The 27,871-nt window shown below is 35.7% G+C and overlaps 1 protein-coding gene across 5 annotated transcripts in view; it reads left to right on the top strand.

Moving 5' to 3' along the window:
* Window positions 1–27,871, top strand: part of LOC5576402 (ankyrin repeat and BTB/POZ domain-containing protein 2) — a 371,364-nt gene that overhangs the window by 326,491 nt on the left and 17,002 nt on the right. Inside the window, exons 1-2 of one of the 5 annotated variants that reach the window (XM_021849187.1) lie at window positions 10,145–11,363; window positions 21,908–22,577. The exons of 2 other annotated variants lie outside the window; for them this stretch is intronic. The gene's annotated coding sequence lies outside the window, so the exon portion shown is untranslated. Of the gene's footprint in view, window positions 1–10,144; window positions 11,364–21,907; window positions 22,578–27,871 lie in introns of those variants that run through there. 2 more of the 5 variants (XM_021849186.1, XM_001662571.2) reach the window with 2 other exon arrangements.

The following is a 27,871-nucleotide window of genomic DNA, read 5'->3' on the forward strand; positions in this document are numbered from 1 at the left end:
TTCGACTTTTTGCGCGACGTTCGTTTCGTTGACACGGTCAGCAGTCACAACACGAGCTTTAGAATGAACGTCGACAAACACAAAAAAGTATCAATTGAATGTTGTCTTACACGATGACATTCGCATAAATCATAAGTTTTGCAGAGAATTCAGAAATCGGGTCATAAACAACATGAATAGTTTGATCTTGCCTGTTATGTCGAATGTGACACATATACAGTGAAAGCAGAACAGAAACAAACAAAACCGTTATGTTTCCTAGCGAAGCTATCGTGGTCAGTGGCATTCAATTGACATTTTTCTTTTCAACATTCGTTTGATCACGCGTGTTGTGCATGTTTAAGGGAAGCGCTGCCGAATATCAGCGAAAACGTGTCGACTACCGTGATTGCTTACAACACTGGTCCCAAGAAACTTACCTTTATTTTTTGTTTATTTCTCTCATTTTTCGTTGTAGCTGCTTTGATTGTATGAATGTCACATTTGAAGAATAAACTATTATGATTGCTTATGATAGTACATCTCTGAAATATATGCAACATTTACGATTCACGAAAATATCATCGTGTCAGACGACATTTATTTCACATTTGTTTCTCGATGCTCATTCTACCGCTCTTGCTGTGTCATCATCTGCCTTAGTTGCCTTTTCGCATTCGTACATCGTGTGGCAAGTACGATGATACTCTATGCCCAGGGAAGTCAAGGAAATTTCCATTACCATAAATTACCTGATATTTGTGTATATTTTAATTTCTTTGCAAAGTCTAACTGTTCAACTGGATCACTATTTTGATTCAAATGCCGAGCACTGTGTTCATTCTGTCTCATATTCCGAACAGCACGAATAAATCGTATTCAAATGAATAATTTCGCAAATAAATTTATCTGAGCTTGTTCTACCGGTCTCAAACTAGAGAACCATCACTTCTCCCGCGGTATGAATTATATTGGAGACGTTAAAATTGAATTGCTATTGACTGCCATTTCTTTGTCATTTGGTGGCATATTTCAGCGAAACATTTCAACCAAATTGCCATACAAAAACCGAGTGTTCGGAATATGAGTCTGTTCGGAATTTGAGACAAAATGGTATTACCGAACATTTTCAGAACGATCCCAGAAGAATTTTGAGGACTTCCGGATTATGCTGATCCTACCGGTATTTGAGAATTTTTAATTTCCGTGGAACCCTGAAGGAATCTAAAGATACTCTAAGGATATAGATGTGTTTGAGGCAGTCTTCTCATGAACAGAACCAATGTGCAACTTTGGTTTGAACCTTGCAACTTGTGTTCTAATGCAAACGCGCTTTGTCTCTGTACCAATGTATCAAACCGAACTCGGTACATGTGTACTTCGGTTCAAATAATGGCACAAAACAGACAGACAGGAAACCACGCGGATTAATTTCTACGATCATATATGGAACTTCTTGGTTCAAATCGCAAGACTCTTGAGGATTGAATAAATGTTGTACTTCAACAGATCATTTAAGATCAATACAATCAATAACATTTAGTGGTAAATAACATTTAGTGGTAACTTTATGAAAAACCAAGGAATTTACTATATCAGACTGCAAGACACGATAAGTAGAAATTGCTAAGCGTGGATATACACTGTTTTCTGTCTGTCCGTTTGTGTCATCCTTCTGAACCTCTGATGCAATCGAAGATTTGCACCAAAATTTGAACCGCGGTTGCATACGAGATTCAAATGGACCGGTTTTCGAACCGTTGTTTGAACTGATATTCACTTTACACATGCATGGGGTTTAGCTTCGAGCATTTCACGAGCACACGAGAACATAATGCACGGAGAGTACGAAACCGCCTGAACCAACGTGTACGATGTCCTTTGGGATGGCTGATTTGTGGTTATGGCTTCCAATATAAAATTAAACTGGGGGAATTGTAAGTATCCGGAAGATAAGAAAGTCCGCCTGCAAATTTTGATCGTCTGGTACCGTAATTTCGGGTGAAATTGATCGTTTTTCACGATTTTTCTTGTCTGTTTTCTATAACATTGACAATGTCAAACAACTAAAAGCAGGAAAACAAGTACGATGGTGAGCCTCATTGACTCATGTACCGAAATTTTCTAACAAATGTCATTTTAGTGCTAAGAAATATATCTTAAATTAAAAATCAGGGATCTATTTCGGGGTGAAATTGATCACTTGTTAATGCAATTGTTGTTAGTTTTCAAAACAACTCTACATAATAAATTTGGGCTCCCTGAATCCGAATATGCTTCTTAAATTCTTAACAATTTAGTATTTATAGAAATAATGAACAGTTAAATTTCAAGAATAACGTGGATAACGCCTAAATGTATTCAATTTCCAAAGGAATATCCTGATATCTAACAGAAATTCAATTATTTCAACCGAATGGGCCAATTGGTACGAGTTTTGGTGATGAAATCTGGTTTGAGGATATATCTTAAGCATCCTCACAAACTTTCAGGTTTATACCATGTTCATATTCTTGTTTAGTACAAGAAGTTTATGGATGTTTGTAAATACTGGACTGTACATGATTTAGAAATTTTACATTATTTTCATAGAATTAAATATTCTGGAACGCAAAAAAAATCACAACACTAAATTCGACAATACTTACGACAAACTACCGTTTTGACTCATATTCCGAACACTTAAGACCAACAGTGACTTCAAATGCATCTGATTGGCATAAATTGGCAGATATTTGTGTAAATTTCAATTCCCTCGCAAAACCTAACTGTTAGCTGTTGGGTGTACCGATAATAATGTTGATTTAATTAGTTTTAATATTCTTTTTACGTTACAGTACGGAACAGCATTTTGATTCAAATGCCGAACACTGTGTTCATTCTGTCTCATATTCCGAACATTTTGATTCAAATTCCGAACAGATCGAATAAATCGTATTGAAATGAACAATTTCGCAAATAAATTTACTTTAGCTTGTTCTTCTGGTCTGAAACTAGAGAATCATCACTACTCCCGCGGTATAAATTATATTGGAGACGTTAAAATTGAATTGCAATTGACTGCCATTTCTTTGTTATTTGGTGACATATTTCAGCGAAACATTTCAACCAAATCGCCATACAAAAACCGAGTGTTCGGAATATGAGTCTGTTCGGAATTTGAGACAAAACGGTACGTTCATTCACTGCAGGTTATATTGATTTTTGTACTCCATTACATTGAAATAAAATCGTGTGACACGATGATCAATTTCACCATACTCTTGTTGTAGCGTGTTATGCTGTTGGACAAATGTTGCCTTCTGCTGTGGGCAGCATGGAAGGGAACACAGCTAGTGAGTACATGCAACATAATCAACACATAAAACGACATAATGTATCATTGTCCACAGAATCCTTGAAAAGGCACAACAAATGTGCCCGAAACGTCGGATGTAAGCGAAAATCCCTCGAGTTTCATTTAAGACTGAAAGCCATAACCTCAAACATCAACATAACAGTCGAACCTCCAAGATATAGATGTGTATGGGGCTCTTGAAGTTTCTCAACATGATTGAGCAATTCTTTGCGAGATGGTTTCCAAAAACAAGTAAAGTATATTTTAAATCAAAAAAGTGATACCGAAATATAATTTTCTTTACACAATTATTTGTTTATAAATATTAGACCAGGTAATTTTGTTATTGTGAATACATTTAGAAATTCACTTAGTTAGTCAGAATTTAAGACTTTAGCGAGTTTACCAACAAATAATAGATAGAATAAAGTAGACAGAACAACTTATGTATTGTTATTTTCTTTATGATTAACAATCAGATGTGAACGATGGATGCAATTTAGCCGGACAAATCAACATATTTGTAGGACATAAAAGTGACTTACGAAAATACACAGCCCTGCTAAGAATACTATGCTATGCTGTAACCCCTTCGGGCTGGACGGCCACAAATCAGTAAGGACAAATTTACGCTCGATTAGCCATGGTCTCATGACCAAGTTTCATTCGAATTGAGTTCGGTGGATTACGGAAAAGATGAAAATCTGCATGAAGTGCATGATTATGATTAACCAGAAGGCTCCCGTAACGGATCTTGCAGAAGGAACAAGTTTCACCACTATCTTCGTTGGCGTCGTCAAAGGAAACTCATATAATATACAAAAATACAAGAGCTTGCTAAATTCAAGTAAAATCTTCATGATTAGATGCTTCTAGTAGTAACAATCGCAATGCTACCAAGGACGAAATGTTCAATCAAATTTTGAGTAAAATATAGACTTGGTTTCCGTCTAATATTGTCGATGTTACAGAGGATTTTAATTCCGGTTTATTAAATGTAAACTCAGCTGTTTCAAAAGCCGAACCTGGAAAAGCAAGTTGAACTCCTAAAATTACTTCCTAGAAATTGGTCATATGCCAAAGTTAAACCTCATTTGACCGTGTACAATTTAGGGATTCAACCTCTTTCAAAAGTTGGACGACCCTCACATGGAACGGATGGCCAAAATAAAGTTTCATTTTTTTACCTAAGGTATGATATAAGTCGGCCATTTCCTGGCTTGAAAGATACCATATCTATATATATTTGCATGATACATGAGAATATGAAATTCATGGTTGATGCATAGAAAAAACAAATTGATTTGAAGTTCATAATACAGATAAGAAACTTAACACCTTTTTGACTAGTCAAATTATTTGTTCAAACAGCACAGATGATTGTTACTTGAGGTCCTGTGAGGATTGTAAATTAAAGAAATTAGATTTTGTTGACAATCGGTTAGATGAAAATAACGTTTAAGAATTTAAGACTTTGGCGGGTTCATCAAGAAATGATAGATAGAATAAAGTAGACAGAACAGCTTATGTATTGTTATTTTCTTTATGATTAACAATCGGATGTGAACGATGGATGCAATTTAGCCGGACAAAGCAACATATTTGTAGGATATAAAAGTGACGACGAAAACATGGCCAAAGTGCTTGTTAATAGAAATCTCAGAGAATGGTACTTGTTAGCTGAAAAATGCGAATGATGGTGAATGATGACAAGCGACTACCTTTATATGCCCGATGGGTATGGCATATGCCAGGTACAATTGAGGGACTCAATCGCAAAGGGGTGTAAGTGACATTTTGGTCGAATTTAAGTTAGGTACATTGAAAAAAGTACCGTTTTCAAGCTTCCCAAAAATATTTTTAACAATGAATCTTCGAGTTTTCCATGAAACTTTTTCCACAGGCAGGGCTCATCAATATATGAATAAAAAAAATTGAGAAAAATCAGGGTCGCCTATTTTCCCGGAAAACTCAGTTGGATTTTTTTTTTGTTTTCCCTTAACACTACTTACTTTGAAAAATCATAACTCAAGAACGAAGCATCATAGAAACAAAGTTTTTTTATGAAAATGAAAGCAAATTTTCTCAGGAATAAAAAAAAAATAACTGGAAAAAGTTTTCCACAAAATTTTTCACCGTTGAGAAAATTCGTAAAGAAAAGCCGGAAAAACTATGCTCCAACTCGTGGAAAATTTTCTTGAGAAGGTAATTTCATTAGCTTTAATCGCTGGAATTTTTGAAATTGTATTTTTTTTTTCGTTTTTGAGTTATGACCGATTTTTAAAAAAATGTGCAAATGTGCCATTTTGAGCCTTTTCTTTGAAAAATCATAGCTCAAGAAAGAAGCATTGTAGAAACAAAGTTTTTTTATGAAAATGAAAGCAAATTTTCTTAGGAATAGAAAAAAATGTTAACTGGAAAAAGTTTTCCACAAAATTTTCTACCGTTGAGAAAGTTCGTAAAGAAAAGCCGGGAAAACTATGTTCTAACTCGTGTAAGATTTTCAAAGAAATATTGTTGAGAACAGAATTTTATAAATTTCAATCATTTCAATCAATGAAATTTTTAAGATGTACTACTTTTTAATTCCTGCGTTTGGTCATAGTTTTGTGAAAAACGCCCAGATTTCTCGTACAAGTCTTTTCGTTCGAAAATCATAACTGAAGATAAAAGCGTCACAGAAATTTTTTTTGTGTCAAATCGGAATCAAATTTTCTCAAAACTTTGAGATTTTTTGAAATGGAATATTCCCAGGACATTTTTCACCGTTAAGGTAAATAAATAATGATAACCCGATTAGCTATTCCAGCTTACAAACAAAGTAGAGTAAAGTGGGGCAAAAGTTCGAGTGGGGTAAGAGTTTCTTTTTAAGATTTCCAGCTCAATTCAAAACAATTCTTATAAATGTCATGGTGGTTCGAATGCTATTCAAGTAAGATACTTTCAATCCGAATATCATAAAAATCGATTGAGATTTGGAAAAGTTATGGCTATTTGTTGTTTTTCGACGTGAATATTGTAATTTCTGGTCAAACTTTCGTTGCATGGAACCAATTGAAGATAAAATCTTTTTCAATATTTTATGTAAGGGCGTTTCTAGGCCTATCATAAGGTTGCTTTGAGGTGTATTAGTTTTTGCACAAATGCTTGAAAACAATTTTTGGCCCATAGTGGGGCAAAAGTTCGAATCAGCGGGGCAAAAGTTCGACCCATGTATGAAATAACGGAAAAAATTGCAAATTGCCTAAAATCCACATATTATCTTCAAATTTAATTAAATTTGTTTGATCGTGTGAAAACTGTCACCAAAATTTTACATTTCCACTTAGTTTTGCGAAAAACTGCTATTTTTGAGTATATTACACTTAACCCGGTTTTGGGCAATTTTTTGATGAAAATTTAGTGTGTATTTGTCGTCAAACTTAAGTTTACGGCTGGTGGAAAGTATGTATATCATAAAAGGATCGATATTTTGTGTTTTAACCAGCGAACTTTTGCCCCACACTAGATTCGAACTCTTGCCCCACCGGTGGGGCAAAAGTTCGAATAAGACAACTAATTTTGAAAATGTTATAACTAAAAATGGGTAAATATTTTGACACAAGTTTGTTCAGCAAAATTATAGCCAATATATTGATGCTTCACTGTATGGTATTTGTTTGGTTTTAACTGCTATTGTTTTCCTGGAAACTTTGAATATACCACTAAGGTCGAACTTTTGCCCCACCTTACTCTATATTTGAAAAGAGCGATCAATAAGATCCAATCCTAAACATTTTTTAAATACGCATACGCTTTCGAAAATACACAGCCCTGCTAAGAATACTATGCTATGCTGTAACCCCTTCGGGCTGGACGGCCACAAATCAGTAAGGACAAATTTACGCTCGATTAGCCATGGTCTCATGACCAAGTTTCATTCGAATTGAGTTCGGTGGATTACGGAAAAGATGAAAATCTGCATGAAGTGCATGATTATGATTAACCAGAAGGCTTCCGTAACGGATCTTGCAGAAGGAACAAGTTTCACCACTATCTTCGTTGGCGTCGTCAAAGGAAACTCATATAATATACAAAAAGTACAAGAGCTTGCTTAATTCAAGTAAAATCTTCATGATTAGATACTTCTAGTAGTAACTATCGCGATGCTACCATGGACGAAATGTTCAATCAAAGTTTGAGTAAAATAAAGACTTGGTTTACGCCTAATTGCCGATGTTACAGAGGATTTTAATTCCGTTTTATTAAATGTAAACTCAGCTGTTTCAAAAGCCGAAAGCTGAAAAACCAAATTGAACTCCTAAAATTACTTCCTAGGAATTGGTCATATGCCAAAGTTAAAGCTCATTTTGACGTTATAACTGAATCAAAAAAATACCATTTAGGGATTCAACCTCTTTCAAAAGTAGGACGACCCTCACGTGGAACGGATGTCCAAAATAAAGTTTCAATTGTTTACCTAAGGGATGATATCAGTCGGCCATTTCCTGGCTTGAAAGATACCATATCTATATATATTTGCATGATACATGAGAATATGCATTGAAAAAACTAATTGCTTTGAAGTTCATAATACAGATAAGAAACTTAACACCTTATTGACTAGTCAAATTATTTGTCCAAACAGCACAGATGATTGTCACTTGAGGTCCTGTGAGGATTGTAAATTAAAGAAATTAGATTTTGTTGACAATCGGTTAGATGAAAATAACGCTTAAGAATTTAAGACTTTGGCGGGTTCATAAAGAAATGATAGATAGAATAAAGTAGACAGAACAACTTATGTATTTATTTTCTTTATGATTAACAATCAGATGTGAACGATGGATGCAATTTAGCCGGATAAATCAACATATTTGTAGGATATAAAAGTGACGACGAAAACATGGCCAAAGTGCTTGTTAATAGAAATCTCAAAGAATGGTACTTGTTAGCTGAGAAATGCGAATGATGGTGAATGATGACAAGCGGCTACCTTTATATGCCCGATGGGTATGTCATATGCCAGGTACAATTGAGGGACTCAATCGCAAAGGGGTGTAAGTGACATTTTGGTCGAATTTAAGTTAGGTACATTGAAAAAAGTACCGTTTTCAAGCTTCCCAAAAATATTTTTGATAATGCTTTGAAAATTCGAGCTGTGGAATAGCTAAAAATAAACGAAAACCCGAATTTAGTACTATACCTTTCCTTTGACAGATACGCGTATTTCGACATCAACAGTAAAGCCGTCTTCAGTGTCGTCTACTCAGACACGTAGAAATTTTTATTCATGTTACGCTGTGTAATCTGCCTCAATTATAACATGTGTGCTACTTGGGTCTTAGTTTTGAGCAGTAGAATAAATTTGCACCTAGTTGCTAACAATTCTTTATGATTTTCAATCAATTTTGATCATGCTCACTAAATGCGAAAAAATAGAACATCATGAATCAAAAAAACAGCATATTATTGGAAGAAGGTGATTTTTTAACAGCTTTTATCTACAGTCATCGAATTCATTGTATTAGCATAAAGAGTAGCCTAAGATTCAAAGAAGGGAAAATATGTGATATGATAGAAATACTAAAAGCAATAATGTCATTAACTATTAAATGACTCGAAAAAACAGCTTATTTATAAAAGAAGAATCAATTCTAATTAACACATTAGCAGGACTGATGGAAAAACTGCCAGTTATATATGTACAAACAAATTCAAAAAATGAATAGCAGATCGTTTACAGCGCCGTCAATTTCTATTTATTTTTCTTAACATTACGTCTCAATATAACTTCTTAACATAGTGTTCTATGAGCACTTTCACAGTTATTAACAGAGAGCTAACTTTGCAAAAGTTGCCATTTTTCACGATTATATTGGATAATTGTAGTTCATGACCAAAGAAGTTAAGAAAAAAAAAAGATCCTGAACTGGCTAGAAAACGAACTCAGATACCTTCAATCATGCATTATGGTTGGATTGTTATCACGCAGCTAATAAGTGCCTTGTGCAGCCTCGTCATGCTGAATATATAATCAAGTTTTGTCCTAGAAATTTACCTCACGGGATTCTCATCTATGCGACAACTGCAAGTCAACCGTATTCTAAAAGACAAACTTTTGAACTCTGAAGCCTTTCACAAGAATTAAAAATAGTCAGCTCACGTTTCGCATCTATGATTTTAAATTTCTTTTTGGAAATTATGCCAATCGTCTACTATGCCAAACGTCGATTATCCTTACTGTACTTATGCCTAACGTATTTATGCTGGCTTACGATGAGTCAACAAACAATTTAAGTTTACCAAAACGCTTCACCTCCAGTTTTGACATATTCTAACAAACTGTGACAACAGTTTGAAATCTATTGATATGTGCCTATGGCGGTTTGGTTTCAGTGTAGATATCAGTAGATCAGGAGGAAATTCATTGATACTTTCAGTTGATATACTAACAAGCACAGCTTTCCTACTATCGCAGTTTCAAATCATGTTCAGTCAGTTCAGTTCGATCCTATTCGTCTGTATCGCTCATACAGATCTACAGAAACCCCAGCATGCGAAAGTGAGAAAATTCTCTACCTCATCCAGATCAACCACTCGGACATCTTCAAAGTCTCACCTTTCCCCTAGCAAACAGCCCACCCGCGCACCTTCCCTACGATCCAAACGCTCCCAAGCCAATGCTATGAATGGGTGAAAAGTGCTCTTCTATTAGAAGCAATCTTTGCACCACAGCTATTGCTGTGAGAAATTTACTCCACGGTCGTCGTCTCCGTCGCCAGTGAGAGGAACTTCAGCACTCGACGGGCAGCTCCAACAGCGGTGAGAGTGTTTCCATCGGCGCTTGGAGTACGGGTCTAAGCTGCATCGGGGGTCCAATCTCAGCCCCACAGCCGTGGGGTTTTTCTTCGGTTGGGTGAAAAATAAACAAAATAGCAATAAACAACATCCCGGAGACCGCGGCTTCGACCGCAACCGCGAGCCCAGAGCCACATTTTATTACCGTTTCTGCCGTGGGTTTCAGTGTGCTTTCGGCTTTCGCGGTGTCTACACGGTTCGATCTAGCGCCCGGTCTGTTCGCTGTCGGCCGCCGTTTGTGGTTTTTGTCTCGGATAATTGGGATTAATCGGTACGCGAGCCCGCAAGTGCGTTTGAAGGCTCTTTCAGTTCGATTATCTAAGCGTATGAGTCGTCGCGCGGATTGTTCGGTATCTTCTCCGCCAATGGCATCGATGGACCAATTACTTCAAATTGATTGAGGACTTTGGTGTGTCGTGGTTCGCGATATTTGCCCGGTTAAGTGCTTCGGGGCTGCGATTGATTGCATCATAATGGGGGTCACTTTTTGGGGCCACCCTGGTAAATGATGGCCTGCAGGCCTAACAATCGTGCATCATGTGGATAATTGCACAGGATGACGACGCCTTACTACGACATGCGTCGCTTGTTCTGAAGGACTGGAATCACGGTTGTGAGAAAAAGGACGTGAACTGATCGTGACGAAAGACCCGAAGTCGTACTTTCCGGTCACGTTTAACTCCCAGTTGGACCCAACAGAAGCCTGAAACTTAAATTGCTTTGCGTGTGTGTACATTGTGATCAGTGAGTTCTAAGGGTTCGATCGAGCTACAAGTTCTGTAGCCAACAGTGTCTACCCCGCTAAATGCAGGGCAAAGTGTGTCGAAATCGACCCCGTCTTTTAAATGTTCTCTGTTTATGCAAATTGCCAACAAACAAGTGATTGTAGGCGCGCGTTACAAACAAATTTTAACCCCAGAGCCGAGCCGAAGTGATCAACAGTGGTGCCCGATTACGGTGGTGGATTGCAAAAGAGGCCGTAGCACTTCGTTCCTGACCATTTGCGCGAAGAAACATAAAAAGATTGATTAACTCTTAGCGATAGTGTCGTGTTGAGAGCGGTGTATTTGTGGTCCCGCGTCCACCCCCGATTCGGTCAAACTCCGTTCGTAAGAAGAAACAGAATCGGCAAACCGCACCTCCGTCCCAAGCGCGGGGATCCACGTTGAACAAGTGAAGTGCATTGGAGGTGAAGTGTCCCAAGTAGGTACGCGCCGTAACCTGTGCCTAATTGAGTGGAAACTGAGGCAGAGATTGGTGCCCTACACCCAGGTGTACCGCAGCTGTTCTCGCTAGCACCAGAGGTTCTCAATCAGTGAGGGTTTGGGGAGAGATCCAATGGAAGGTTTGGAAAATTTGTGACAATCCTGTGTAGATTTATAACTTGAACTTATTCACGGAAAGCAGTGAAATCCTGTGTACTTACAACAAGTTTCAAATCTTTTTATCTTATACCTGTGAATTTTTTACCTTATAGGAGCTGGATCCTATTCTTAGCCCTTTTGATCAACGTCAGCAGTGGGTTTTTTTTTAAAGCTACTAAACTTGGCCACAATATGCATTGTATTAAAGTGCTTCTAGTTGAAAAGTTTCAAACAATTCGGCCGAGTGCTAAAGTGAAATATGGAAGTGTCCAAAATTTTTAACTGTAATTTTGTGCAAAATACAAAAATTAAACTTAAACGTTCCCACTATTTCTAAATCGGTCCCTCAAGCGAAAGCGTTCTCTTGATTGATAATCTTGAGTAACTTGAATTTCAATAGGGTGCTAAAACCCTGGCCAAATTTTAGTATCAAATGCTGGAGTTTAATCCAGATACACACATTTATTCAATTTTTTAATGTTTTCTTTGGTTTAAGGGCATAATATTTTTTCCTGGTTTTTGATATTTTGTCAAAAACTTTCAATTAATCTCGAATTTTGTGCAAATTTTGTAGGATCATACCCAGTGTTTAAAAGTAAAACCCCTGTGACATTTTTGTCAACTAAAGCAAAGTATGCTGGTTCGCTGAACGAAAACGAAACCGCTGAACACTTGCTTTGCAGCTGTGGAGCATTGTTCAATCAAAGGTTGTCAATATTTGGAAAAGGGTTATTAGAGCCCTCCGAAGTTTGGCAATGCAATCCAAACAGGGTAATAAACTTTATAAAACGAGTTGAGCCTAGTTGGGATAACGTGCTCCATCAACCATTGTCCACCACATCTCAATTGTGAGAGGATATTTGATGAGCACAAAATTAAATATGGGTCATACCACAATATTCCTAATTATTGGAGGCAGTGGGTAGAAGGCTCTACAGACAAGGAAAAAAAATGCTGGTTCGCTCAAGAAAAGTAAAGTAAAAGTAAAGTCGAGAAATTTCCTACAGATTATATTATTCCTTTGAAATGACATTTCTTCTAAACTGCGTACTACGATCCGAAAAATGTGATTTCCTGAACCATTTCTGGGAAGAAATTTTCCACGCATCGAGATAGGCTATTTCTTTTCTTGTCAGTAGCAAACCAGCCTTTAAACGTAGTCCGCAGCTGACAAGAAAAGCGTTCAAGAGAAATATCTGCTTGAAAAATTTTGACATTTGATATCTTAAGAGCGAAATGTCCCTTTTACTATACTTTATATTTATAATTGAGCAGAACATTTTGCTGCACGGAAGAGTGACAGCTCCATTGCATATCAGACGTTACCGGCGTTAAAAAATCGGTTCTACTTATCAGCTGCGGACTGTTCAAGAAATTTTGATAGCGGAATCATTTCTTATGGTACGCTGATCATAAGTACTGTGCAAAAGGATAGGACCAGACACGGTCAAGGAATGATTTCACTACCGAAATTAATTGAACTGTACGCTGCTGAAAAGTAGAGCTCCAATGGATAACGTCGGTAACGCCTGTCGTACAAATCAAATGGAGCTATCACTTTTCCGTACCGAAAAATGTGCCGCTCAATTATTCCGCAAGTAAAAGTGACACCTCGCTCATACTGGAACAGCTGTCAAAATTACTTTTGTAAAAAAAGAAGAAATTTTACTTGAGCGCATTACGTTTCAGGTGCATACCACGCATTAACCCTCTAATACCCAACCCCGCCTTTAGACGGGGTACACTTTGGAATTTTGTGTATTTTTTCGTAGCTCGCAAATCAAAATGATTTTATTTTTGGCTTATACCTTGACTCATAACACGCATATAAGAAAAGTTTTTTATGACTTTTGAAACTTTTTTGTATTTTTAGAAATTGTTTGGAAAATTGCATTCTTATATAACCTACAAATGCCTGGGCTTCATTTAATGTGTAATATAAAGAATCGTACCTTTTATATTGTTCTACGATTAACCTATCACAAACGAAGAACCTGGTGGTATTAAAATCATTTCAAACCTGTTTTTCCGTTAGTTACACGGAAAATAAAATACGCTCCGAAAAAAAATTTAAAAATTTAATATTTTAAAAAATACCGTAACAATTTAAATTTTTATTATTGCCAAAAATCAACAACTAGAAAAGGCTTCAAGAAAAAATGAAAAAAAGCTAGGGATGTTCAAAAATAAAAATTATAAAAATCAAAAACCAAAATTTAAAAATTTGCGAATAAAAATAAATAAATGCCCAAAACGTGTTTAGAACGATTTTAGATAACGAAAAATAATACTTAAATCGAAAATAAAAATTTGGGTATTACAGGGTTAACCGTTTCTTGTTACATTTTTTGTTGCCTAGTACTTTTCAGCTACAGACTACGCTTAAGCGGGTGTCAAATATGATCAAAAGTGTCAAGGTTGATATTTCGACCCATTTCCAAAATTTAAGTTTATTCAGCCAGTATTTGAGAAAGAAAAAAAAACCAAGTTGTAGCAAGAACACGCTATCTCGTGTTATTTAATAAAAACCCAGACAACCAAAATGTATGTATAACGAAATCACCTGGAGGCATTGTATGTGCAACATTTCACTTATAAGATGTCGCGAAAAGGCCTTCTATGCACAAAAGTGGAGGCGATATGCGTGCATATATTATGTGATGAATAATAACATACAATGCGAGTGTATAAGTATTCTACCGAACTAACCTGTGATCTTACGCGACTTAACAAATGTTATATTATACAAGTATGGATGATCTACATTTGATAAAACGATATAGCGTATTTTTACAAATGACAAATTATGTTATTTTTAGGCAAATTCTACCTTGATATTTTGGAGCAACTTTGACATTTACTTGATCAACCTAAACCCACTGTAGTTCCACTTTTGACCCAAGATGAACAAATCTGACCAAATTCCAAAGAATACACGGAGACGGAATTCGACTCAATTTTGGGTTGTTTCAATGCAATGCAGCTCTGTAGTCCAATTACTCAATTTTGGCTCCCCACTAGGTAGTTTGCCTTTGATTCCATAAGAAATATTGCCAATTTTGAGTTGATTTAAACCAAAGCATAAGAAAAAATACATTTACCCAAAATTGGCTTATTGGGCCAAAGTAGTGGGTAAATGCAGCTCTCTCTATTTTTGACTACATTCTTGAGGGAAAAAGAGAATACCTAAAGATTTTGGGTTGAAAGTATAATCGAAATATTTGATTTTGGGTAAAGTAAACTCAAAATTTAGGTAAAAAATGTCTCCGTGTATGTAATATTTAGCCATGGTAAACGATAAAGTTTAATTATTAAAAAATAATAATCTAAATTCACTCAGAATCGAAGTTGTTAGCAGCGCAGGCAATCGTCAGATTCGTCACAGTGCGATGACGAAATAAAAAAGACATGGTCATCCAGTATAATAACTCTGGCAGGTCGTCGTCTCGTCATCGACGAAAGAATGCACGACGAACGTCAATCCAAAATCGTCAACGAACAACTTTGTCTTCATTCCGTTCGCTCCCCTTTCTCAAACAAAGGAGGCGTTTATTGTATATTCGCTTGCTATGCACAATACGGCGAGTACCATCCCAGAATTGCTTGTATTGACAATTTAACCCATACTCCTCAAGCTTCAACCATAGCTCTGTTGGTAAGCGTGTTACGTTTACGATTTAGAGATCGTTTGTTCAATTCTGGACACGTTTTGTTTTATTTTTTTCAAAAAAGGCTAATAATCTATCGACGCCACGCTTCATATTTTTAGTCGGAGGCTTATTTGTTCGTCATGACGCCGAGCCTTTGTGGCACACCACTGCAGCAAATCGTCATCCAACGCCGGTTGAGTGACGATGACGATTCTTTTTTTAGTTTCGTCGACGACTTTTTCCATTTGACGATGACGATTGCCTACCCTGGTTGTTAGAGATGTCAAAAACTGGATATACAAGCAAAAGGGTGGCAGCGTCTAATAGGAGACCTGACTGTACACTGGAATGTTTAATTCATACATGCATCTATAATCTATGATCATTTATTTCACTGACAGGGAATAGTAATCACCCTGTTAACGTATGATTAAAACTAAAAAAATGTTTCTTGTACTTAAAGGAATACAAAACATTCAAAAATTGAGAAAAGATTTATTTTTGGCGCTAGTTTGAGCGTTCGGTACAAAAATTCTGATAAGGCTTTTGGATTCTATATTGTTTGAGAATTTTCCTATATTTCTTCATTAATAGTTGCGGTTAACTCATTGGATAAAAAAAGGCCAATGTCGTCAAAAATAGAGCGAGCTGTGTCTATCCAAATGAGGATACCGTTTTGTCTCAAATTCCAAACAGTCTCATATGCCGAACACTTGGTATGACGATCGCTGAAATATATCATCAAATTACCAGAAAATGACAGTCAATTGCAATTCAATTTAAACGTCTTTCAATCTATTTTAAACCTCGGAAGTAGTGATGATTCTCTAGTTCGAGACCAGTAGAACTGGTTCAGATGAATTTATTTGCGAATTTGTTCGGAATATGAGACAGAATGAAGCAAGGGGCCCAGATAGCCGTAGCGGTAAACGCGCAGCTATTCAGCAAGACCAAGCTGAGGGTTGTGGGTTCGAATCCCACCAGTCGAGGATCTTTTCGGGTTGGAAATTTTCTCGACTTCCCAGGGCATAGAGTATCTTCGTACCTGCCACACGATATACGCATGCAAAAAATGGTCATTGGCATAGTAAGCTCTCAGTTAATAACTGTGGAAGTGCTCATAAGAACACTAAGCTGAGAAGCAGGCTCTGTCCCAGTGGGGACGTAATGCCAGAAAGAAGAAGAAGATGAGACAGAATGAGCACAGTGTTCGACATTCGAATCAAAATGTTGTTCTATACTTTTTCGTTAAAACAATACTAAACTAGTTTAGCAAACAGTAAGAGTTTGTGAAGAAATTAAAATGTTCACAAATGGGGAGCCGGATCCTATTCTTGGCACTTTTGATTCACATGGGCAGTGGGATTTTTGGGTTTTTTAGTCAGCTCATGTTTGGCCACAATATGTGTCGTCTTGAATTGGTTCTTAGTGCAAAGTTTCAGACAAGTCGGCCGAGAAAAACCCCCCATGCCAAAGTGAATCATGGAAGTGCCCAAATAGCTCTGCACCCTATCAGCTAATTTATGTCTATCAGATGCATTTGAAGTCACTGTTGGCTTTAAGTGTTCGGAATATGAGTCAAAACGGTACATTGGCCCAATAAGCCAAATTAGGTAAATGCAACTTTTCTTATGTTTAAGTTAAAAGAACTTTATTTTTCGTAAAATCAACCCAAATTTAAGTAAATTTTTCTAATGGAGTTGTAGTCAAATTACCCAGTGAGGGACCTTGGAACATTAGCCAAAATTTAGTAATTGGGCTCAACTACGGAATTGCGTAGAAACAACCCAAAATTGAGTTGAACCGAGTCTCCGTGTAATATGATGTAAATTTCATGGTAAACAAAAAACAAAATCCTCGCTGTAAAAATGAAATGACTTAAATTTGATGGTGTTTGAACTTAAAAATACGGCATTCCTGTAAAATTACGTCGAATGTGATAACATTTCTTGCAACCCGAACTATATTCAGTTTAATGTGACGGAAAATTACGTCATTTATAACTTAAATTTTAAAACTCAAAACGCATCCACTCATTTGGTTTATTGTATCTCCTTTATTTGATTTATTTATATTTCAAGATAAATTTGGTGGGTTTTTGTGCAGTTTGCCAAGTTGTTCATTTCATTTCATTTTCCATAAACATGAGATATAATATTTTTCTGTTAAGCGTAGATTATATATTCAATGACCTTGTAACTCTAGATGTAAGATGTCGATCTCCATAAGTGACGAATTCCATGTCAAATCAGTCAGTCACAGAAATCAACCAACTTGGATTTGCAGTAAATTTTGCACATGTCCTCGGTGTTTAAAGTTTCAAGTGTTTCCCATAGATAAACCAATCATTATGACTGAAGAATAACTTTTGAAAATAACCTATGAGTTTTTGCATGCATTTTATTTGAAAAAAAAAGTGTTGATTTTAGAAAAAAAATGTTCCATGGAAATGTTGTAGTGTACCGTTTGAACTACAAGAAAATAATATACACTGAAAAAATATTTCATTTTTTATCAAGGAAAATTCAAATACAAAAGCTCAATTTTAAATTACTAAAAACATTTTTTTTTAATTTTCACCATAGAATCTTAATAAAAAAAGAAGTTTGGGACAAAGTTTCATAATGGAGAAGTTTTAAATAAAAAAATTCTAAGAACAACTTTTGGTCGATTTTCAATATTTTGTTTTTTTTTTATCGAAATAAATACGTTGTGATGATAAAATAATAATTTTTAATTTATTCTACACTATAGTGATTATCGTTATCCTCTCTCTGGCAGTAGCCATTTTCAAGTTATTTCAAGTTTAGTGGAAAAATGTATTAATTAAACAATAAAATAAGACATTTTCATTTGTTTTTTTTTTTGCGATTTTCGATCAAGAACAATAGGTTTTGAGGGTACAGACCATATATCCCTCTACTGACTTAAAAGAAATTTTGATAATCGATCAAAAGTTGTTCTAAGAGAAATATTTTTATTGCAAACGTCACCATCATTAAACTTTGTCCCAAACAACTGTTTCCTATCAAGATTCTATGGTGAACATTTACAAAAAAAAATATAAAAAATGGGATTATTTAAGTTTTATTTTTGAATTTTCCGAGATAAGAAATAAAATATTTGTTCAATGTATTTTTTTTTCTCGTAGTCCAAACAGTTTACTACAACTTCTCCATAGAACATTTTTCTCTAAAATCAACAGTTTCAGAACAAGAATTTTTCAAATAAATTGCATGCAAAAAATTATGGGCTATTTTCAAAAGTTACACTTGAGTCAAAATGATCAATTTTTCTATGGAAAACACTTATTCTACCATACCGCAAACATGTATAAAATTTAATCCAAATCGTAGATTATCGAGCACGATTTCTATATTTTTTTCGTCTCATTCTGGATCGAATTCGTCTAATGTGTACCGAAATTTCACTTATTTAGAAAACATGGGGTCTCAAGAATGTTACAAACAAACTTTTGTTTAAGAGGAGCTCTCGAAAAGATGTTTGGATGTTGCCGCGTTTAGATTTTTGAATCAAATCCATCGTTTTTTGAGTAACGCCATAAAACAATATTTTTAGTTTTGTAAAATATCATGACACCGTATATTTCGTAGATCCCTTGGCATCTAAAGTGTAGAAATATTAGAATTAGGAACCAAAACCTTTTCAATACATGCTTATTTAAAATAATCTTAAGTGGGTGTCAAACTAAATGCCATTATAAAAAAAAATATAGACTTTTTAAACGGAAAAGGTAAAGTCAAAACAACCCTAATTATATACGTTTTACTTTTATTCATGATTTATTTAGTGGAGATATTTTGGTTAAATATCATACATGGTCGGCGTTAAGTCAGAGTGGACATTTTTGATATTTTTAGAAAAATGGGTTTAAAGTCTAACGCTCTGTAATTTTTGAACTCGTTTAAATTTCGGTTCAATAGTTTCACACGTCTCTATGTTACTTTCAAACAATATAATGTGAAGTGATAATCATGAAAAATCATAATCCAAACCTCTAATAGAAAATTTTTTTTATGGACTATGTGTACTTGGTCCACTCTGACTGAACCAAAAACCACCGTTCTGTGAGCTGGTTCACTCTGACTGAACAATTTCTTGAAAAATAACAATCATTTAATTCTTTAATGAATGTTCGAATCCTCTGAGCAGAATCTCAAATAGAGAAACTTTAAAGTAGATGGAGTACCGTGTACCTTTTAATTCCGCTCCTAAATGCTTATCTTTGACAGATACGCGTATTTCGACTACCACTTGCAGTCTTCTTCAGTGTCAGTTACTCGTATCCACAGTGGATACGAGTAACTGACACTGAAGAAGACTGCAAGTGGTAGTCGAAATACGCGTATCTGTCAAAGATAAGCATTTAGGAGCGGAATTAAAAGGTACACGGTACTCCATCTACTTTAAAATCATTTAATGCTTTCATGGTCAAATTGGGTGCATATCTCTAAGATAAACAGATTATCAAGACCCTTCGACGACAGTATCGTAAATTCTTAAATAACCCATATAGTAAATGCCAAAATCAGTGGCATTACGATAGCTTGAAAATTAAGGTTTCGCAGGGTCTTCAACGCCCTGAAGACCAGAAATTTTCAAATATGCGTTCAGTCAGAGTGGACCAAGTGAAAATCTTGAGTACCGACCAAAATATGCTGGTCCAATAAGCGGATTGTAGGACATGCCATACATACACCATAGAACTACCGTAAACTTCTATCGGACTCTGAAATTGACTCAAAAAATGCAGTAATCAATCATTTTATTGCTTTTCAACACTTGGTCCGCTCTGTCTGCACAGAATTTGTTGCAATTTCTGACCACCCATCCGAATGTGGTAAATTGTCAAAAATCAAAATCAAATGCATCGAATCATGTAATATTTATAAATTTCTATTGATGGATAAGTAGAAGAATGATTCGATGTCGAAAAATCTGACAAATCTCCTGAAATGTCTTTTATTTCCTCGCATTCCTAAGCGCGCTGATCATTTTCGCTGTTATGGTAATAAGCACTTGGTCCATTCTGACTGCACACTTTATCGATTTTTGTTGATCATCCAAAGTAAATTTATTACATATCTCTCGTAGTTTACAGCATTCTTCAAATCTGATCGAAGTGTAACGGAGGTAAAGTAATTTTGCATCTAATGAGAGAATAATCCAATTTTCTCAAGTTTTGTACTTGGTCCCCTCTGACTTAACGGCGACCACATATGGTTAAGAATCATACTAGCGTCAAGTTTGATAGCTAATTTTGATGATATGAAATAATATTGTTCAAAGTCAAAGCTTACGCATATTCAAAAAATCAGTATGTAAAACTTTCGTGAATGACATACAATAATTGATCTTTTCCATTCAGTATGGACATCAAGTGATTGAAAAAAAAATGAATTTGAATGGGTATCACGATATTTTGCAGATCTAGATTTTTTTTATTAGTCACATACATTTTTCGAAAACCTTAACGGGAAAACCTCTAAACGTCGTTTTTCAAAGCTCCCCTTGCATTATTTTTTTTTGTGACACCATTTGGGGTTGAGTTCCCATGTGAAATTTTGGGGTCATTTTGCGCTCCTAATTTGTTTTGAATCCCAAAACTTTGGGCTAGTAACCTCCGATATTGGTCATATCGACATACGGAGAGAAAATTGAGAACGAAAAATGAACAGAAACACATCGAGATATGGAGATATCGAGATAAAGAGGATATCGAGATATGGAGAGTGGAAATGTATGCAGACTGAAGGGACTTATGAAATCATCGACATAGGGAGAGATATCGAGATGTAGAACATCGAGATGTGGAGAGTCGACTGTATCTAATAATTATTTAACACTAGTGGTCCCGGCAAACTTCGTCTTGCCGTAAGCTATTTCGTGCATACAAGCACCATTCCATTTTTATTTATATGTATTAGATGTATTGGAACTTGTATTTGAAGAATGCAATTAGCAGAAACCCACAAAAATATCTTATAGAGCAAAAATTGAAAAATTCGAATTTGTTATAATACAATTCATTGGTTTTATGGGATAATTTAAATCTACAGTGACAACATGCCAAAAAATTCCAAGTTGCCTAAAACGAACGTTTGTTTTTATTAAAACTTTTATCACCATCATAACAACCACAGTTAAATTTAAGATCTATTTTGATCATGGTAAGCATTCAAAAGGAACACAGAAGCATTGAAATTAACAGGATTGGTGACTGACCAAGATCAATTTTTTTGTATATGCATTTTCGTATTGCCAAAATCGAACCAGGTTTTACTCTATAATTGAAATTGTGAATCCATTCGAAATTGGAAGGTATGCGGATATGAAAATTTACAAATTTAGTGAAAGGATTGTTTAAGCTATTTGTGATCTTCTGCTAAAACTGACTCATCCGGTTCACTGGCAGTAGAGATCAAAGTCTTTAGGTTGACGATGATTATTTTAATTTTTTGAATAATTTCCAAAAGTTCGACTTTCATTATGTCTCTTTTTTATTGTATGCATTTTGTTACATTGCATTATTTACTGTTTTGACATGAGCTGGAATACTAATAATTGAACATAAATTAGAAAATATATTGAACCTGGACCCTTCCTACCTTCATCATCTTGAAAAAGAACCATTGAGAACCACTTCTGCTAGCTAGACTGCTATCCCGCATAAAACCGAATTAAAACATTCTTTCAACAACCTACCTCGGAGTTAGTCTGTTCCATAGGGTATAACCAGCAAATCATCGATGATTGAAGCATAATGAGTGGTGGTTGACCGTCGTTCGTGTTCCCGCGAAGAAGTGCGGATGTCGTCGCGGATCGCTAATGCCCTCGTGTCCGCGCGCGCGCCTTGTGGAAAATCATTCATCCGTCCTGTGTCGCGTCAATTTCACACCGCTAGCTGCTCGAGCTGTCGTTGTAACCTGAAACCCTTGAACGGAAAAACGTTTTGCCAGCGCCATTCACGACTGATGAGCGCTTTGCTGCCGGAGCAGAATTCTGTCTTAATTCGCGGAGAGTGCTACCTAGTTGTGTAAATGCCGGGAAGAGCGTCAAGCGAAACCAATGGATGTGATTATTAGCTTGGATCGAACTCCACCGGAAAGTGTGCGATTTGAAGCGACGAACTCATAGACCAACAACAATCACCACTTCGGCGCAAAGCCAAAGTGGATGTCGTACCGGATGGGATACGTCTTTAGTTGTTTTGTTTGGAGATCTCAGCTAATTAGATGGAACTAACCAGCACCGTTGGATGTGGTGACGTATGTGTGTATATAGCTAGCGGATCTCTCAGAACCTGAGGTTCTTGAAGCGAAACGCAACATACCGGTGATCTAGAAGGGCGATCTCTAGTCCCTTCAACGGAACAGTACAGGCTAAGTATGCAGATTGAATGAAGAGCTGACGGTGTCGGTGCGATGTGATTAGATTTGCTTGATTATTTTCTTACATTCAAATAAGTAGACGGAGATGTCATTGTCCTGAATGGCCGTGACTTTCATGCAGGTCTAGACTACGATGAGATGATGCATGTTAATTTGATGCTGTGAAAACCCTTGTCTGATGGGGAGATTTAAGTTTCGACAAGTGGAACAATACTCACTGTGAAGAAGTAACGGGTCTTAGAATACTTCTAATCGATCGCTTCATCGTACTTGGCTGGTGGTGAGAAATTTGATGCGATCGACACACTTGAAACAGATCGAAAGAATGTTATGAGAAATCGGTAATATACTAATACTTCTTCTTCTCTTTACTGGCGTTACATCTCAATTGGGACGGAACCTACTTCTCAGCTAAGTGTTCTATAAGTACCTCCACACCTATTAACTCAAAGCTTTCTTTGTCAATTGACCATTTGAATGTTTAAATCGTGAGGCAAGCTAGAAGATGCTCTATGCTCTAAAAAACGAGAGTCTTGCTGATGATGCAATTACATGTGTAAAAACTTTTGCGATAGTCCATTGGTGGAAAAATGCCCAAAATGATAGGTAAAACTACTCTTTTCGTACATCTTGCTCAAGTCCTATGTTTGAACCTTGCACATTAAACGAACTCTTCCCTTTTGTCTTGCGTAATATTTATCATAATACAAAATAACTATTCAATACCAGCTTGTACAAAACCAGTCGAAAATCAAAAGTAAAAAGTAGGTTGTCAGAATTTATTTTAGGGAGATTTGGGAACCTGATGTAATTCGGACCATATTCTGATTGGAACCATCAAGCATTTCTCAGTTATTTTGCTTGATTTTAAAATTAGTTGGTTGTTTTGAAGTGCTCTGGTGTACTGTCGATTAACATTATTCCAAAGCTTCTGTAAGCAACAATAATTTTCCAATCTTTCTGTGTTATTTCATACGAATCCCTCAAGCCTAAGCATTCATCTGACCATATGGTTTTGATATGTATTTACACTGTTTGTGCTCAACAAATTTGAAAATCACAATATGTGTGTTGGTTCAATCCGGACCTTTTGATATGGGTCAATACGAACCTATAAATTTTCTACGAGCACTCAGTCTATTCCAAGAGCTCAACTCACGACTTGGTAGAAAATCATAGAAGCTGTAATATTGATGGATAGTGCCTTTGTTTCTGTTGAGGTCAAGCTTTTGTACCAAATAAATCTGAGTTTTATTTTATTTCTACCAACGCAAAAAAAAACCATAAAATATAGGGTTGACCAAATTAGAACATGGGGGGTCCGAATTAAAACAGGGTTGGTCCAATTCGGATCTTCTGCAAAATTTTGTTCAAACATGTCATGACTGGTAGGAAATACAATTAAGTTTTTTTACGCGGTTTATTTTTGCGTGGTTTTTATTTACGCGGTAGTTTTTTTTACGTCGGTCGTAAAAAACCGCGTTATTCAAAAACCGACGTAAAACGACGTCATTTTTTTTTCCATACAAAACAATGTTCTATGATTCGTACAGCCATGAAACGTCCAAAAACTTTACGTCTTTTTTGCTCCCTTTTTTGAATCGACGCGTTTTTCACGCGGGACATGGGCTGTTTTTTACGTTTTCTTAGTGTATCACAAAACTCTCTGTGAGAAAAGTTTGCGCACTAAATCAGGCTTTCACGAAAACAATGCCGTTCATTGTGCTGAAAAGATATGAATAACTGTTACTATGTCCGAATTCGACCATGTTCCCCGAATTTCTACCAAAATCTTCATACGTACTTTACTCACTGAACATGTTCATTAAAAACACACCTATACAATTCTCTGAAACTTTATTTTACACAAAGGGTAGTATAATATTAATAAATGAGCTTCATAAACTACAGTTCCTGAAGATATTCGTTGAAATAATTGTGAAAACCCGAAGCATTTTTTTTTTCAATTGCATTGCAGGGTCAAGTGTGACATATTAAAATATATGTATTTATTAAAAGCATACATTATTTTTCAAAAAATTCAATCATCCGTTGTACTGAAACTTTTTTTTCGCAAATTTTGGAGATGAAATCTTTTTACATTATACAAAGGAAATGTAAAAAATGGTTTTATGAATTCCACCTAAAAGTTAAAACAAAATATCTCATAATAATTCACAAGATATCATTGAACGTGGATTTTTTTTTTTCTAAGGAAATCTGGTGTAAAATTCCTGCATATCTATAACGAAATGCATTATTGCTCTTTTGCTTCTCCATGTTCAGTTCACAGATGATCACCAAGAATAAAATCATTTATTTATTAAATTAATTATTATTTTAAAACCGTCTAATTTTAACTTTTTTAAATGAAACTTGTTTTTCAAATAGCTTTGGTAGGTGCAACCAGAATTAAACATCTTTTTTATTATATTTTTGAATGTTGAGATCAGGGATTGAAGCATGAGAAAACTGAGAGCATCTCTCACTTATCGCTCTCTGTAACAATCATGATTTTCAGCACATCATGAGAGCCTGTTTATAGTATACTGTGACAGCTTTGATTTGATCGGGGGAATATCAGTGCATCCGTGCTCCAAATCTGGGGAACGCTATTGCTATAGGATGTTCGGGGATTGTTTATCGTGTCAGTAAAATAAATCACATGCCTGGCAAAAAAGAGAGAAAAAAGGAGTTTATCATCGCTCTCTCTTTGGGGCTTTCGTTCGCTGCTTTTATCTATCATACTTATTACAACTTGAGGCAATTTTGAAGTTTATCTGAGGAACAAAAATTGCACTCAAAATCTTCAACACTGATCCTCAAACAATTCAAATGAGAGTGCAAAAAAATTCGAGGATTTTTTCTGGTACTCTTTCCCTCTTGTCGCAATGCTCCCTTTAACTCACACTTTAAAAGAACTCTTGAGTATCCCGAACAAAACAGCCCTGGCGGAGTTGTGATGGCATTCGATTTTGATGGAATTTTGCTCTGTTCTGTGTTCTGCTGCATCTTCCTCGCTCATTTTCTGTTGCCTCTCTGCTTAGTATCTTTTTCGCTCCCTCGCGAAGAGGCAAAGGTATTACGCGGCTCTAGAGTACGTCACCAAACTGTGATGATGTTGAGGAGTATTATCAAGTCTACTTGCGATACATTACCGATCATTGACCGCTACAGATGAAATGTTTTTCTTCGCTTGCTTTGATCGTTCTTCAGAATAAAATGAGAACGAATTCTGTAATGGCTGCTTGAGATATAATTGCAACTGAACGTATTTCACCGTTTTCGTTCACGTTTTGTCAGAAACAATGTGAATAAATATAGAAACAACAACTTACGGTGGGTAGCAAAAAAGGCTGTGTGGAAAGTGCATGTCAAAATTAAAGGATAGGGCATGGCAGTAATATAGTCATCCCTCCATTACTTGATATTGAATGAACTATCGAGTTAGGGAGACATCGAATTACAGCCCACAAAAGCAGTGCAACCTAGGGACCATCAAGGTAACCAACTTTTACTATGGTTCTGTAACTCGATATCGAGATACAAAATATCGAGTAATGGAGAGCAAATTTTAACAGCAAGTAGAAATAATCTATTGATGAAATGAGTATTTACTTCACTTCCAAACGTTGAGCTCTTTTTAAATTTCTCTGGGAAAATTTAGTGATGTTTCTATGAAACATATGTAAACATTCATGAATGATATTTTTTCCTATTGAACAGTCAAAAATATTTATCTAGTTCTTCTTTTCGAATATATGTGGAAACATCAGTTTTGTTTCCTTTCCATTAACAAAAAGTATGTTAGCAATTTCAAATTTAGTTACTATATTTTTTTCTTTTTATAACTTCAAATCAAATGTCATGAGCTTAATTACTTTCTTGGAAGTGACATTGAAAAAAAATCCGAAACGCTTTAACCTTTCGGTTGCCGTGTAATTTTTTTTAGCGCAAGTAGTCGCGCATTGTACTCAGTCTTCAAAGTGCATCCTTCTACTCCATGATTCAAACAGGCATGCTTTAAATAAATCCCAAAAAGTGGGATCGTTTTGAAACCCGATTTTTCAATCTCAGTGAGCGTAATTTGTTTGGGATTCAATCCCAGGATTTAATCCTTATTTATGAATTGTCATCAATGTATCACTGTATGGAAAATTAGAAGATGTTTGTTTTAAATAATTTTGTGTATAACACTGAAAGTAATCTAGTTTCTATGGCCGTTCCAGCTCGATATCTTGGGGGTGCATATTACCCCAGATGCCTCTATAGCTTCTGCTAATGAGTGAAGATTGAAATGCCTTAAAAATCATGAAACTTCTAAGGAACATTCAAAAATAACGTTCATCATTAGGGGAGGGTTGGAGGTCTACGCAAGTTCTACTGTGCATTTGTTAGGTTTGGAAATGCGTGACAGAAAGAGAGGGGGTCAAGGAATCCCGACAAACGCCAGATGTTGTTTTTAAATCTTCCTATTGAGGTTTTTAGTGTAGAATTTTGCTTGCAGCATAAGAAAGGAAAATGAAAAACAAAGCTTCTACGTAATTTTAAACAAAAGAATTCAATCTTAAGACTTGTATTTCTGAGACATTTAAATTAAATTCAATATTTTTGGTGTTTAATTTCTAGTGCATTGCTCATCTTTGCTAAGGATTCCAATTGAAGGATTTTAATTAAAATCAACTCATTGTATTTGATCATCAAAAAAATTTTCACTCTGCACTCTCAAAAGTGATGTGATTAAGGAGCTAAAAAATGAAAGGTTGCTCCTCTCGGAGGGTTTTTTTTCCTAGTTAAAAATTGTTTTTTTATGTGAAAATTTTTACACTACAACGATCTAACTGCACTCCATTGTTCGTTTTTGTATCCTGCGTTTACGGATTTTGAATAATTTAAAAAATGTATTATATTTTTCACTTCCAAGGTTTGTACCTTGCATATTGTAAAATTTTGTACCTAATACAAAATGAAACTTAAACCAGTGCGTTATGATACAGAATGAAAGAACAATTAATATAGTTTATTTAATATTTTATTGGAAACATTTTCGTATCAAAAATAAAATAACGTAATTTCTGGAGCAATAAAGTGTAACATAAACGTCCGAAAGGGCCTTCATTTGAGTAACTTTCATGTTAAGTGTTGGTCCCTCACCAAAGACACTATAAAAACCTCCATGTCCCTTGCAGTTACCTAAAATTTTATGGCTCATAAGGTAATCTACAATGCCGTGAAAAGTGTACTGCGATCTGTCAAACTTGGGTACCTTTTGCACTACCGAGGAACCAA

The sequence above is a fragment of the Aedes aegypti genome, chromosome 3, assembly GCF_002204515.2.
Source record: "Aedes aegypti strain LVP_AGWG chromosome 3, AaegL5.0 Primary Assembly, whole genome shotgun sequence".
In the NCBI taxonomy this organism is placed as follows: domain Eukaryota; kingdom Metazoa; phylum Arthropoda; class Insecta; order Diptera; family Culicidae; genus Aedes; species Aedes aegypti.